The 13,770-nt window shown below is 27.6% G+C and overlaps 1 long non-coding RNA gene across 1 annotated transcript; it reads left to right on the top strand.

Moving 5' to 3' along the window:
* Positions 1–6,182: 6,182 nt before the first annotated feature.
* Positions 6,183–7,195, top strand: LOC128283907 (uncharacterized). The gene is made up of 3 exons (XR_008274263.1): positions 6,183–6,305; positions 6,495–6,568; positions 7,180–7,195. It is a non-coding gene; the product is annotated as an uncharacterized LOC128283907 (long non-coding RNA).
* Positions 7,196–13,770: the final 6,575 nt, after the last annotated feature.

Raw genomic sequence — 13,770 nt, 5'->3', positions numbered from 1 at the left:
TTAAGGATAATACAATTTAAAATCATCCTATAAAAACATAAATTTTATATTTTGAGTTAATTGTACTAGACATCCTCAAACTATGATCATTATTTTAAACTTAAATTTCAAAATGTTCTAATTATATTTCTAAACTATCAATATTATATCAATCAAGTCCTTCCATTATTGGAACTGCTAATTCAACCATTAAATGACATGTAAAATCTCATGTGACATAATCTAAAATGAAAATTTTAAAGAAAAGTAAAATGTTGGTTGCATACCTTTCAAAATTAAAAACTAAAAATAAAGTAGAACAGAAAAAGAGAGAGAGTGGACAACAGTTTCTGTAAAAGTTTCAAAAACCTTAAAATCAATATTTTTACAACATCTATTTTACAATATCTATATTTCTTTAAACTTTTCATTCCAAATTATGTTATGTAAGATTTGACGCCTCATTTAATGAATAAATTAACTATTTTAATAATAGAAGGATGTTATTGATATAACATTAATAGCATGAGGATGTAATTAGAACGAGGGTCATAGTTTGGAAACGCTTTTGTTTAATTATAGAGATTATATATTACTAGATTGGTTGCACACCTAACAAATATTTTTGTTAAAAATTTAAATTAAAATCAAATTATGTTTTGGTTGTAATAAGAAATTAAAAGTTTCATATCCACGATGTTCTTGGTTCAAATCTCATTTTGGGTAATTTTTGATTGATCTATAAAATATAAAAAGATAAAAATATTTCCGTAATAATGTAAATTACTTTTAATATAGAAGGGTATTTTAGTAAATTTTCAACTGAGTTTGTGTCTGGTTGACTCGTTACACCTAAGGATAGTGAAATCCAAACTGTCTGATGGATTCCAAATTGACCCACTCCAAATGGAATGGATTTTTTTGTTTGAAAAGTGGATGCGAGGCGGGGTAAAATTTTTCTTTTAGATAGTGGGTATAAAGCTGTTATGGTAGTTGCTTATCCCACCCCAACTAGCTCCACAATATAAAACTACCAGTTTATCCTTATATATTAGACCTAATTATGGGTCGGGTCAATACAAAATTTTAGGCCCATTTTATAAACTTGAGCCCGGCTCGGCCCAAAAAATGGGCTTAAAGTTTTGTTCATGCCTAGCCCAGAAAAAAATGCTAAACCCGAGCCCAGCCCACCCGTATTATTTTTTTTATATAAATTTTCTTTTAAATATAATATATCAAATACACTAAAAACATTAAAATAAATGTTTTCCAACAAAATGAAAATACATTAAAAAAGCCTTTATACTTAAATAACACTAAAATAGTTGCAACTATTAGACAAAACACGTTAACGAACAAAATAGATTAAATATAAATCAACACATATAAAGTAAAGATAGAATAATTTATATTTAATTTATAAAATACGAAAAACAATCAAAATTAAAATGAAATAAGAGTTTAAATTAGAAGGAAGAATAAAGATTTTACAAAACGTTGAGTCATTTGAAACATAGTTTCCTTAAGACAGATTCGACCACTCCTACGGTACTTGGAGAAACTTTGGTCAAATGTCTCCCAGGATACAACAACAACAGTGATCAAAGTAGTAGCACTTCTACAATGATCAACGAACGAACTTTGCCTTTTTCTATCACCAGAACGTTTGAAAAAACAAAGAGGAAAAAGAAGAGATTTGAAATGAATAGAATTTCGGTATAAGAAATCATTCGAATGTAGGTTTAATCTTCTAGAATACACAGCCTTTTATAGGTATTTAAGATAGTGGAAAATTTTAGAAATAAACATAAAATCTGCCATTAAGAGCCAAAAATCAATTTGATTTAAAAATTAAATCAAAATCAGATACTGTCCATATATAAGCAGATGCTAAGGAAAAATAAGTTCATGTTGATTAAAATATCCACAGCCCATTTTGGGTTCGACCAGCCTGGACAAATTGCATTGCCCACGTCATGTGGGTGCGCTTGAACCCTGTCAAATTAAGACCTACACACCTTACACGCATGGCTAGATTACAAAAGTAGTCATTCAATTACTTTTCAAGAGAGTTCACATATATAAACACATCTCACACTTGCTATTTAACCAATGTGGGATCTAAGCTTTTATTTTTCCTCAACACTATTTCCAAGTAGCTTACTTTGTGTATTAATTTCTCATTCATCACTCAACCATTTTGTGCATTTGATATACCGTTATAAAGGTCTAATGGAGTAGAATATGAAACCATAATTTTATGATTCAACTCTCCACCTTTACCTATTGAGAATATGCCTCAAATTTCCCATAAAAGCAATTTTTCCAACTAAAATAACAATAGTTGCAACTTACCAAGTAAACGCCTTTAAAATATTAGTAAAATTAGTAATAAAACAAGAGTTATACAATATCCAACCAATAACAATAAAATATTAACAATATAATAGCAAAATAGTAGCAAAACAACATCAAAATGGCATCAAACAATAGTAAATAGCAGCGAAAAAAATTTAGGCAAATTAGAGTTGGGTCAAAAAATCTTACTTGAGGCCGACTCATTTAAAAAATAGATCTTATTTTTTTGTCAAAACCTATTTTTTTGATCTATATTTTTGCCTAGACCCTCTCATTTTTTGGGCAACCCTTTGGGTTTGGGTGGGTGGCCCAACCCATGATAAGGTTTATTATATATATAAACTATTAAAAGGGTGAAAATATAATAATACAATATTAAAAAAAATCATATATTTTATGTTTAAATATTTTTTCAAGAATTATGTTTAAATATTTACTTGACTATGAAAAGATTGAAAAAATTAAAAATAAGCACCAAAAGTTAAATTGAAGCAGAGCAATGTGAGGCGAGGATGAATGCATCCAATATCCATAGAAATGGTAGTGATTTTCAAGATTATATACCATAGTGAAGCAGAGAGAATAGTGCAGTAGAACGTATTAATTATAGAATGGTAATAAATCTAGTAATATCCGCTCTTGCCCTCTCCATTGCTATCTTTAATTACATTCCTCAATCAAGAGCTTAACTATAAGTTTAGATAATAAAAACCTTTTATATAACATAACTAAATTCAAAATAAACTTATCATATCTCAAATTTCAATATGTAAAATATATATATATTGATTCTATAATTTAATTTAATACAAATAAAATTTAACTAATATTTTATGCATTACTAATGATACAAAATGTCTAGTAATATTTTTATCTAATAATATAATAAATGATAACTAACTATTGATTCTATAATGTATGTTATTATATTATGTAATACTATGTTGTATAATATAATTAACGACCATCGTGAATCTTATTAAAAGTTATAATATATGAGTAAAGAAATTTATATTTTATGTAATATTTATGATAATATGAATCATGAATTTTATAATTATAATTAATATCTTTATATAATAAGTTACATTGGTAGTCACCCAATTACTAATAAGTATTTTTTTTGTCATTTAATTATGAAAAGTTATAAAATGATCACTCAATTATTTGGTTCTTTTTTTTCTTTTAGTCGCCCATTGTTAAACGGTTAATGAAAAATGACGTGTCGATTTTAAAATTCACATAATAATAAATTTAGCTCTCAACATTTATATATTGTGCTAATTTAGTCTTAATTTTAAAAATTTAGTACTTAATGTTTACACTTTACCTAAATTTATCATTTTTACATGAAGATATATTTTAATACATAATGTGAATTAGAAATACTAACTTTCTATATACTTCAAATGATTAAGAACTTGATATCTCTCAATAATAATTAATTCATTTTTCTATTAAGTCAAGGTCAAAACTAAAAAAACAAAATTAAATTTTTTGAAAGTTGTTTCACTTACAAATGAAGTGGGTATTTTTATTTTCAAGAAATTGAATTGACTATTTATCAAATTTTGGACCGGTTTGTTTTTTTTTTTGTTGTTCATTTTTTTCATTAAATAAAATATGGAGGCAATGTATACGATGTGTATACGATGTGTAAATATTGAGGGTTCAATTTTTTAGAACCAATACTAAATTGGCACAATATGTAAATGTCTAGGGCTAAAGTTGTTATTATGCAAATTCTAAAAGCTGCCACATCAACTTTCCATTAGTCATTTAATGGTTGGTGAAAAAAAAGAAACTTATTAATAGTTGGGTGACTACCAGCGTAATTTATCCTATCTTTATATGATATTTATATAAACTTTGTAATTTGAATTTATTTTCTACAATATATATAAAAGTACAAGTTTTGAAATTTTCTTTGCATCGATAAAAATATCTTTTATTATTTATCATATTATTAAAATTTAAATATTAAAAATATTTTATAAATATACAATAAAATATTTTTACTCAAACTACTCAAATATAATATATCAAGCCTAAAACTCAAATAGCATGTTTATTATTACCCAAACTCAAAATTAACTCTTTATATTTCAAATCTCAAGCCCCAAAATAAATAAAATAAACATACTACCCAAACACAATTTGTAAAAATTAAAACCCAATATTATTTTGTTAAATAAAATTAGAATTTATTTAAAATTCAAGTCTAATTGTTAAGATTATTAAAAATTATTTTATTAAATTCAAGTTGATTACAATATTATTTTTTAGTTACATAATTTCCAAGTGAAAATATATTATTTCAAGATATCACATCAAAAATTTAACAAATTTTTTTAACAATATTAATAATTACACTTCAATTTTGAAATAAAAAATAAATTAAAGAAACAAAAAATGAAAATTAAATTTTATTAAAAATGTAAAGATAATGATGTACCATGTACTGTAACTACAAAGGTAGACGGTTATGGGAAGTAGAGCAAAATTTTTATAAAATTTGATTAGGTACTTAATAATTATAGAAAATTTTAATTAAGCGTGAACCAAGTGCTGTAATGGCAGGAGAATTGGTCCATTCATTTCTGGGCCTCAAGTCTATGGGCTTGTTTAATGTTTTTGGAAATCACGGATTTTTCATGGAAATAAAACCCAGCTTTTAGTCAACTACAATTAACAAATTTGTCCTTCAATTATTATATTAGAATACATTATTTGATATTTACTATAATATATTTTTTATACCCAAAATGATAATGCTATTTAATTTGAGATTTAAAATTAATTTGATGTAAGTTAATTTTTATATTATTAAGTTTGAATTTTCATGATTTTTAATAGAATAATTTAATGTTAATTATGAATTTATTTAATTTATTAAATATTGTTTGATAGAAGATCAACCAAAACTGAAAAATTAACACAATGTCAAACTATAGAACAAAAATTACAAATATCACATGTCAAATTACGTAGCAAGCATATACAAATGTGTCAACCAAACTCGTGGTATCATGCTTTAATTTAAATGAAGTTTTGATTCACTTTATATCTTAAATTTATCACCAACATTATTAAAAGGAAAAATCTATTGAAATGAATTCAACCATGGAAAAAAGTATTTTTTTTAATCGTATTTCTCGTTTGATAAAGAGAAAAAAAATAAGAAAAATGAAGTAAATGAACTTTCGCTCCAACTTTAACCATTTCATTTAATAAACAAAATTAAAAGAAAGTTAGCTGAATGATAAGCCTGAAGGCTTACCAATTTTGAAATTTCATATTTGAATCCCACCCACTCAATGTAAATATATGGAATTCTTTAAATTTATTCTAATTATAATTAATTAATTAGATTTGTTGTTATAGTTGTAACTAAAGTTTTTAGAATCATATTAGTGATTGAATCAATTAGGTTATTGTAACATCTCGCTTGACGGAGACTCAATATCAAGTTACTGTTTGGTGTATAAATTGGTTGAGTCAGGTAAAATTGAGTATGTAAAGTTTTTGTTTTGGCTGAGGGTTTGACGAACTCTTCTATTAAGTACCTGCCCACCCAAAATGTTTTGGGCGAACTCGTTAAGTTTACAGCTTTAATAGATTTATTTCTATATTTAGTGTTTATTATGATGACTTAGTTAGTCATGATGAGGTTTAGTAGAGACCTAGTTAGAATTGAACTAGAATACTATAGATGATTAGACTTAAAACTTGTTATGTGTGTTTAATCACGAGAATTAAAGGTGTTAATGGGATTATCTGATTTTCCCATTAAACCTTGTCTCCGTTGCATGGATATATAAGGATATCATTGGCTATCATGAGTCACCTTTACATTTTGTTTCTTTCCAGAATTACTCTATAAGTTTCTAAAAGAACTTATTGTAGAAAGCTTCAGCGAAGAAGGTTCTCAATGTTTAGTGAGTACTTATGTTTGTACCAGCTTACTGGTAATTTCAAGAAAACCCTTAGGTTATTATCGAAGAGATTCATGTGTTTATAATACTGTATGCATAGACATCAGAACTGTTCGTGAGGAAGGAAACTTTCTGATTCTGGGTTGTTTGATGCCAATTCTTGCATGCATGTTAAGTTTTGATAGTTTAATGATATGATAAGGATATTTATCTTTCTTTTAGCTCAAGAAGCTAACGAAGGTCCTAACAACAAGGGCAAAAGACCTGCTAAGTAGATCACTATACTAGATTTTCTGGTGAGTTCCTTCTTACTTCCATGTGCTATAAATTCCATTGTTGTGCATATATTGTGTAAGGTAAGTAATCTTTCTCAATAACGTATAAATGGTGTCTGTGTTGTTGGTGGTTACCCAACGTCATTAGAGTGCGTATGGTCTGTCTATGTTGCAAAGTAAATACCCTCTTTATTGTACAAGCTTGTACCATCGATATATGATATGTGATATGAGATATGTGAGATGAGATGTTGATGAAGGGGGATTATGTTTATGATGCCTTCGATAGGGCAACTATATTGCAAATCTGACTGATAGATCACAAGAAAACATACTTGGTTGATATGCTTCTAAATCTGAATTCTGGGTATGAGGCTAGCACAAGAATGGATTGAGAATTTGTTATGGTTAAGCTGGCGAATAGTGACTGCCCCTGTGTCGTGTTAAGTGAATATATCGAGTCTATCTGTATTCTGTAAATAATAATGGGTGTATTATGACCATTGTGTTTAAACCCTCCTGAAAGGTTTGATATCATCTCGGGTATTATTGTGTATGATTTATATATGCTTTCTTTGTCATTAGAACTTACTAAATTTGTTTGAACTTACTATTACCTTTTCCCTCTCAAGAGTGTTGATTGAAGGAAGAGAATTTTGAAGGGATCACCAGAGCACTGTTGATTATGAGCCTTCTGTTAATTTCTATATCATGCATACCGTGGGCAGGGTGGCGTGTAGAAATATTTTGTATTACCTATTGTAATGATTTGCATTTTTTGTTAAACTTTATTTTATGAAATCTTTTGTAAACTCCAGCAGTATATATATGTGTGTGTTTTTTATTCAATGAGCTATGGTTTGTAAGATAATATTTTAAACGTGTACGCCAAACTATTTTGAATGATAGTTAATTGTCAATGATGCACTTGAAACTTTTGTAAAGGGATAACTTTATCGATTTTTATAAGGCTTCTGCTAAATGTTCTGTCTAAAATATTTATGTTGGTGTATAATTAAATTGAGTGTTTTGTTCTTGTTGTATCAAGGATTACGCCAGTATCTTAAGTTTTTATAAATTTCAAATACTTTTATTAAACTTGTATGATTTTAAGTTATGACATACCATACTCGGATCCAATTATTAAGTTGGGTAAGGTGTGTTACACGTACCAGTTCTCAAGTCAACCAATTCAATACTCTTCTTTAAACTGGTACCCCGCTGGTTCCCCGTCCAGTTCGGTTTAAACAACCTTAGTTGTAAGTTAAAAAAAAAAGAGGCTAATATGCTAAAAAAAAACCTTAAACTACATAAACATGCCCTTTAAAAAAAAATCTACGCATGGCACATTACAAGGGTTCAATGTCATATAGAATCAACCTAGTATAAAGCATAGCGGATGAAGAACCAAAAAATAATCAAAAAATATCTACACATGGTACATGCATAAGGTGAGATGGAGACTCACACACCGCATATGTGCATGATGAGACTCAAACCTAAGTCTTAAAAATTCAAAGCTTCCACCTTAACCAATAAGCCAAGGCCTTGCTGGCATAAAAATTCATTTTAATATTACAGTAAATATATTTTGAATTTTAATTTTATTTTAATTTTTTTGATGTAATAGAAATTATATACACTTTAATATCAACATAAAGTTTAAAATAATAATCAAAATTTTCAAAAAAATATTTAAATATATTATATATATAAGCACTTTCAATAAATTTTAAAATATTATATTATATTATATTATTTAATAAATCATTGTCATCAAATTTGCACGTGCAGAAATTGTAAATTAGCTTAAAAATTTTAAAATGTTTTGATTTTAATATTAAAATAAAAATATTTTATTGGTTAAAATAATAGATTGGTGACTTATTTAACTGAAAAAAATATAAGAGTTTGTTTAATTAGGGTGGACTTTTTTAGTATATTTGGATATATATAGCGTTACCTCTATCATCTTCGTACAATAATATACAATAAAATAACTCCCCTATGTTTGTCTACTTCTCTTCCGTCTATTTTCCTTTTTCCTTATCACAAACGTATTAATGATCCTGCAGAAAGCAAGAAAGTAAAAACCAAATTTCAAAAGGATTTATGATTGGAAAAAGGAAAAGAAAACCACTGGAGCCCCCATTGAATAAGAGACTGTTTGAAAGGCTTAAACAGTTAAAAACTAAATTAAAAATGATCACAGTTTGGACCATCTTCTCACCTTTTTTTTCTTTTTATCTTTCAACGCAAACATAATAGCACCACCGAAAACAAATAAAAGAAGATCATAAAAGAGGGTGTTTGCTACATTATACACGATGGAGCTCCACAGACTTCAATGTGAAAAGAACTCTCTGTATTCAATTCAAATACTGGTGCCGGCAATGGGCAACAACTATCTGCCTGGCTCTGCTTTTTTTTTAATGGAAAAATATGTGTAGTTTCAAACAAATGGACTGGCCTCAGCATTAATGGTTGGTCAGTTTCAGATGGGAAAGCTTTGCCCTATAATTGATTGCAAACTGGAAAGTGGAAATAGTTCCAACACCCAATTTAATACAATGGCTACGTGTTTGTTTGATTAGTAAGGAAGATATGGTCCTCACACAATCATTTCCGGCGGAAGTAAATAGCTCATTGGTAGCTATCCAGTAATTACAGGTGGTTACCATAATATCAAACATACAATTTCCCATCAACTCCCTTCAAATATTATTGTTAAAGAAAGGGATGATAAGACTGTGATTTTATGTATTTTTATTTTTTTTAATAGGAGAATTATAAATTAAATTTTATTTTTGATATTTAGTTTTTTTTTTCTTGAAAAAATTTAAATTCAATTAAAATGTTGAATATCAGTAGAAAAATCTAATTTGTCATTCTTCTACTTGAAAGGGATAGGGATGAGGTGAAATTACAGCTTCATATAATCTGCTTTCTATTGTTAAAAGGGTTTTACTTAATTATTACATTTATAACATGAAAAAAATATTTATTACTTATATATTATAAAAATTAGTATAAATTTAAACTTAATAAATATGAATATGCGTAAAAATTTTCGTACAAATTAAGACTTCTTTAAAATAAAGGAAAATATTTTCTTTCATTTTACTAAAATAAGTTAAGAAAATGATAAAATATTATCAATTAATTTAATTTATTGTTAATTTATATAATAAAGCATACGTAAAATATAATACTCCAACCAAATATAGGGTATAACAATAATTCGATCAAATTTTTTTTTGGGGGTGGACAATGGAAAATAATAAAAATTATAAAATAAATGTTCAACTTGAGTTATAAAGCCAAATTATTGAGGAAATGGATTACGTTTGAAATATTTGTAATTTTGGGTCCGTTGGATGGAGGGCCAATTTGCTTTTATTATAGTATATATTCTACTCTCAACTAGTTAGTCGAATACGGCGCCTCCTCCAGTTGTTAGAGCCCACCAATAGTTTTTGTTCTGCTTGCTTAAATCCATAACTTTTCTTTTTTAAATAATTATATTTATTAAATATAATTGTATTCTAAAAAATAAATGCACATAAATAGCTTTTAAGTTCATTGTTATTTTTTTCCATGTAAATGAGATATTTATCTTTATTTCATAAGTTAATACTATAATTAAATTTCGACTTTTGATAATTTAACTTCTGAGGTTTAGTTTGTGGTGAAGAAAAAAAAAACTTCTCCGGGGTGAATTTAAATTTTTTAGAAAACTGAAATTAAATTATATATTTTATTATAGTAAAATGTAAAATTACTATTTTAATAACCTATATCTTTATAATTTTAGAGGATTAAATAAAATTTTTATCATTTTGGGGTGCCATAGTGCAATTTTACTTTTTACTAATTTAAAATTTTATAAATTTTAAAGGGATCTAAATGAAAAATATTCTATTTTAGAGGGCCGGGCCCCTACCAACCCCTTGACTACGCCTGGTCTCACACCAAATTTAATAATAAAGTTGATTACAGAATATGGGACAACTCTCAAATTTATACATGAATATTGATTCAATATATAAGTTGATATATGAATTTTGATTTGGTGTAATTATACACATGAAAATTTAATTGTGGTACAAATATATACATGAAACATTAATATTAATTCAATTATACATATTTAAAGAAATAAATATATCAAATTATTTTTATATTGGATAAATTTAAATATTTGTGTATGAAATATATAAACATAAAATGATGTTTTATCAATAATAATGTTAATAATTTTTAGAATTGGATTAAATCAAAATTTCATGTATAGAATTGCACATTAGATCAAGTTTATATATAGTTTTGAGATTTATCCCAAGTAAAATAGATGAGTTAATTTTTTCTTTGTTAAGCATATATGAGTTAATTGTACCAAACCCCCTAAACTATGATGCAAAGTTTAAATTAGTTCTTAAACTTTAAAACATATTAATTTATCATATCAACTTAGGCATTACATGTCCGCTCGAATCTAACATGAAGCATATTTAAGACACATTGTTTGAATTTTAAACATATGTATACATACTACATGTTAAAAAACATATGGTGACATCAAAATTTATAATATTTATTTACTTCTTTTTAACATGTGTGATCCAATTTATCTATGCAACAAGCATTTTTGTAACCATATTTTGTCTTAATCAAATTTGGGTTAAGCTCAATTTGAGTTCAATTTTCATGATTGTTAATATTATTACTTTTCATAGTTTTAGAAATTAATTCGCTTAAATAAAATTCAAATTTTTTAAAAAATAATTTAACAGATTGTAATTAAATACCAACCTTTGGATCTTTACCTTTTGAGGTTTGTTACAACACGTAATTACAATGTATAAAATTTGGGTCGTTGCGGGCATTCCATACTTTCCCCATGCGTAATTGATTTTTTGAACCAAATTGTGTGTTGCTACATTAAATTGCTTATTTGTTCAACACAACAAGTGTGATAGAAGTGCTAAACTATAGTGGCCACTACGGCTTGACACTGCAAAATTGTGCAAACAAAATAACAAATAACACCAAGGATTTGTTTACGCAATTTGATTTCCTTATGTTTGTGGAGTCTAGCTCAATGAGAAATTCCACTATCCTTAGTCAACAACACAACAAGTGTTTTACACTCTATCACTTTCCAAGTATAGAGATATTACCTTTGCACCTAAAAACTAGAAAACCCACCTCCAAATCCTTTTCCCGAAGAACTTGGATGGTAAACACTCAAAAATATTTACAATAATAGTTTGCACTATTTCACAAAGCAGTTCCTCAATGAATAAATTAGAATGCACTCAATAGGCTCTCATTACATAACCTAGACAAGTCTTACAATATACATTCAATTTAGCTTGCTAACATAAAATCTAAGTGAATATAATGTAACTCATTGAAAATAACTATTACAATCACAATAATCAATGTACAAGCAATCGAAGATATGATTTCCAAACATAGTCATCATCGATTCTCCATGTTTCAAAGGTTGATTTGATTCACTTGAATCTAGTCCAATCTTCAGATTACCAAGGATTGGTTTCCATAGATGGATTAAAGTATATTCAATAAAACAACACATAACTAGGTCCAAAGATTTTCTTTATTAAATTTCCAAACCAAAAAAGGCAAGTTTTTAACCACCTCAATAGTAGTCTACAGTTGGCACTATCGAGTGTCACTCGGCAACTCTTAGCTCACTTTGCCTCAACAATCTCTCCATTTAGCAATATGATGAACAAAATCAAACAATATAAGAAGCTAAGCATACTTATTACCAATAGGTCCTCCTCAACACAAACCTCACTGTCCTTAACCCAATTTAATACATAATATAGTAATTTAATTATTAAAGTTATGTCTGGAATTCGCACCAACAATTAAAATGCTAAATTATAACTGAGTAAGCAACAAACATGGTAAAGTGCATTAAATTAAACAATACCATAACATAATATCATAGTTCCAAAACAATTCAGTATTGCCACAGCATCATCAGTATCGTCATTTCAGAATCAACAACATTTTCAGGAAATGTAAACAGTTACATTAATTAGTAAGAGGACTTATACTTCCCATATAGCATGACAATAACAATAACTCAAAACCTAACAACTTCTATATTTCTTCTACTCCCCCATTATCTATACGCTACTCCCCATTTTTGTTCAAAAAATTTGCCAATTAGAATGCTAAAGATTCTCACTCTCTTGACTGGATCAAGGCAAAACGAATGTTGTAGAATATGAGGATTAAAATAATACAACTAGGTAGGAGTAAGTTAGACCACAGACTCAGGAGTAAAAAATCATCGAATTGAGTGAATAACTGTGCAAGGATCACTTGCTTTGCATATCCTTCCTCAGTGAAACCTCTATGTTCCTAATCTACTGAATGATCCTTATTTCAGCCATCATCTTGGCTATCACTCTATTATGAGATTCAATAGAGGGTGTTAGGTGATCAATCATCCTTCTATTGAATCTTTCATCATTGCTCGAAGGGCTAGTAGAAGTGGGCACTTCTTCCTCCGCTATAGTGGTTGTTGCTTTATGGTCTGCTTGTTTTGTTACTCAACATCCTCACCACCTGCTTGCTTTGCTGGCTCTGCACTAAATTACCTGAGAATTAATTTATAATTTTTTGAATTATTTTTAATTTAATTAATTAAACAATTTAAGTTCAAAAATAAAATTAAATTAATTGGTCATTATGAATCCGTTGAATGCAGAAGTTAAACGTATTTTCTCATATAATCTTTTACGATAAACTTGTATGATTTTAACGAAATTTAAATTGGATTGAGAAAATGATTTAAATAAAAAATTAATTTAATAAATAATATTTATTTTGGAAAATAAAAAATTTATTGGTATCGATTAAATTATACAGTGCTAGGTTAAAAGTCAATGAAGCATATATAATTGGACTTGATACAGGAGAGGCCTCAAACCCTTCATGACAAACATGAGAGGCGACAAAACTAGTAAAATTGTAACACCCTCACCCTTCTCTGTTACCGGAATAGGGTTACGGGAAGTTACAACAAATAGCAGAACAAACATAGAATATTTCAATTCAAAAATTTTCTTTTAAAACAATCATCAATAATTTTAGGCATAATGAAAAAATTAGCCCCTCACATTTGGGTGTTGGGCACTTTGGCCCTTAAGGTTTTTTTTGGAGCACTTTCATACATAACC

This window comes from Gossypium arboreum, chromosome 11 (assembly GCF_025698485.1).
Source record: "Gossypium arboreum isolate Shixiya-1 chromosome 11, ASM2569848v2, whole genome shotgun sequence".
Lineage (NCBI taxonomy): Eukaryota > Viridiplantae > Streptophyta > Magnoliopsida > Malvales > Malvaceae > Gossypium > Gossypium arboreum.
This window is presented reverse-complemented; position numbering and strand designations above follow the sequence as displayed.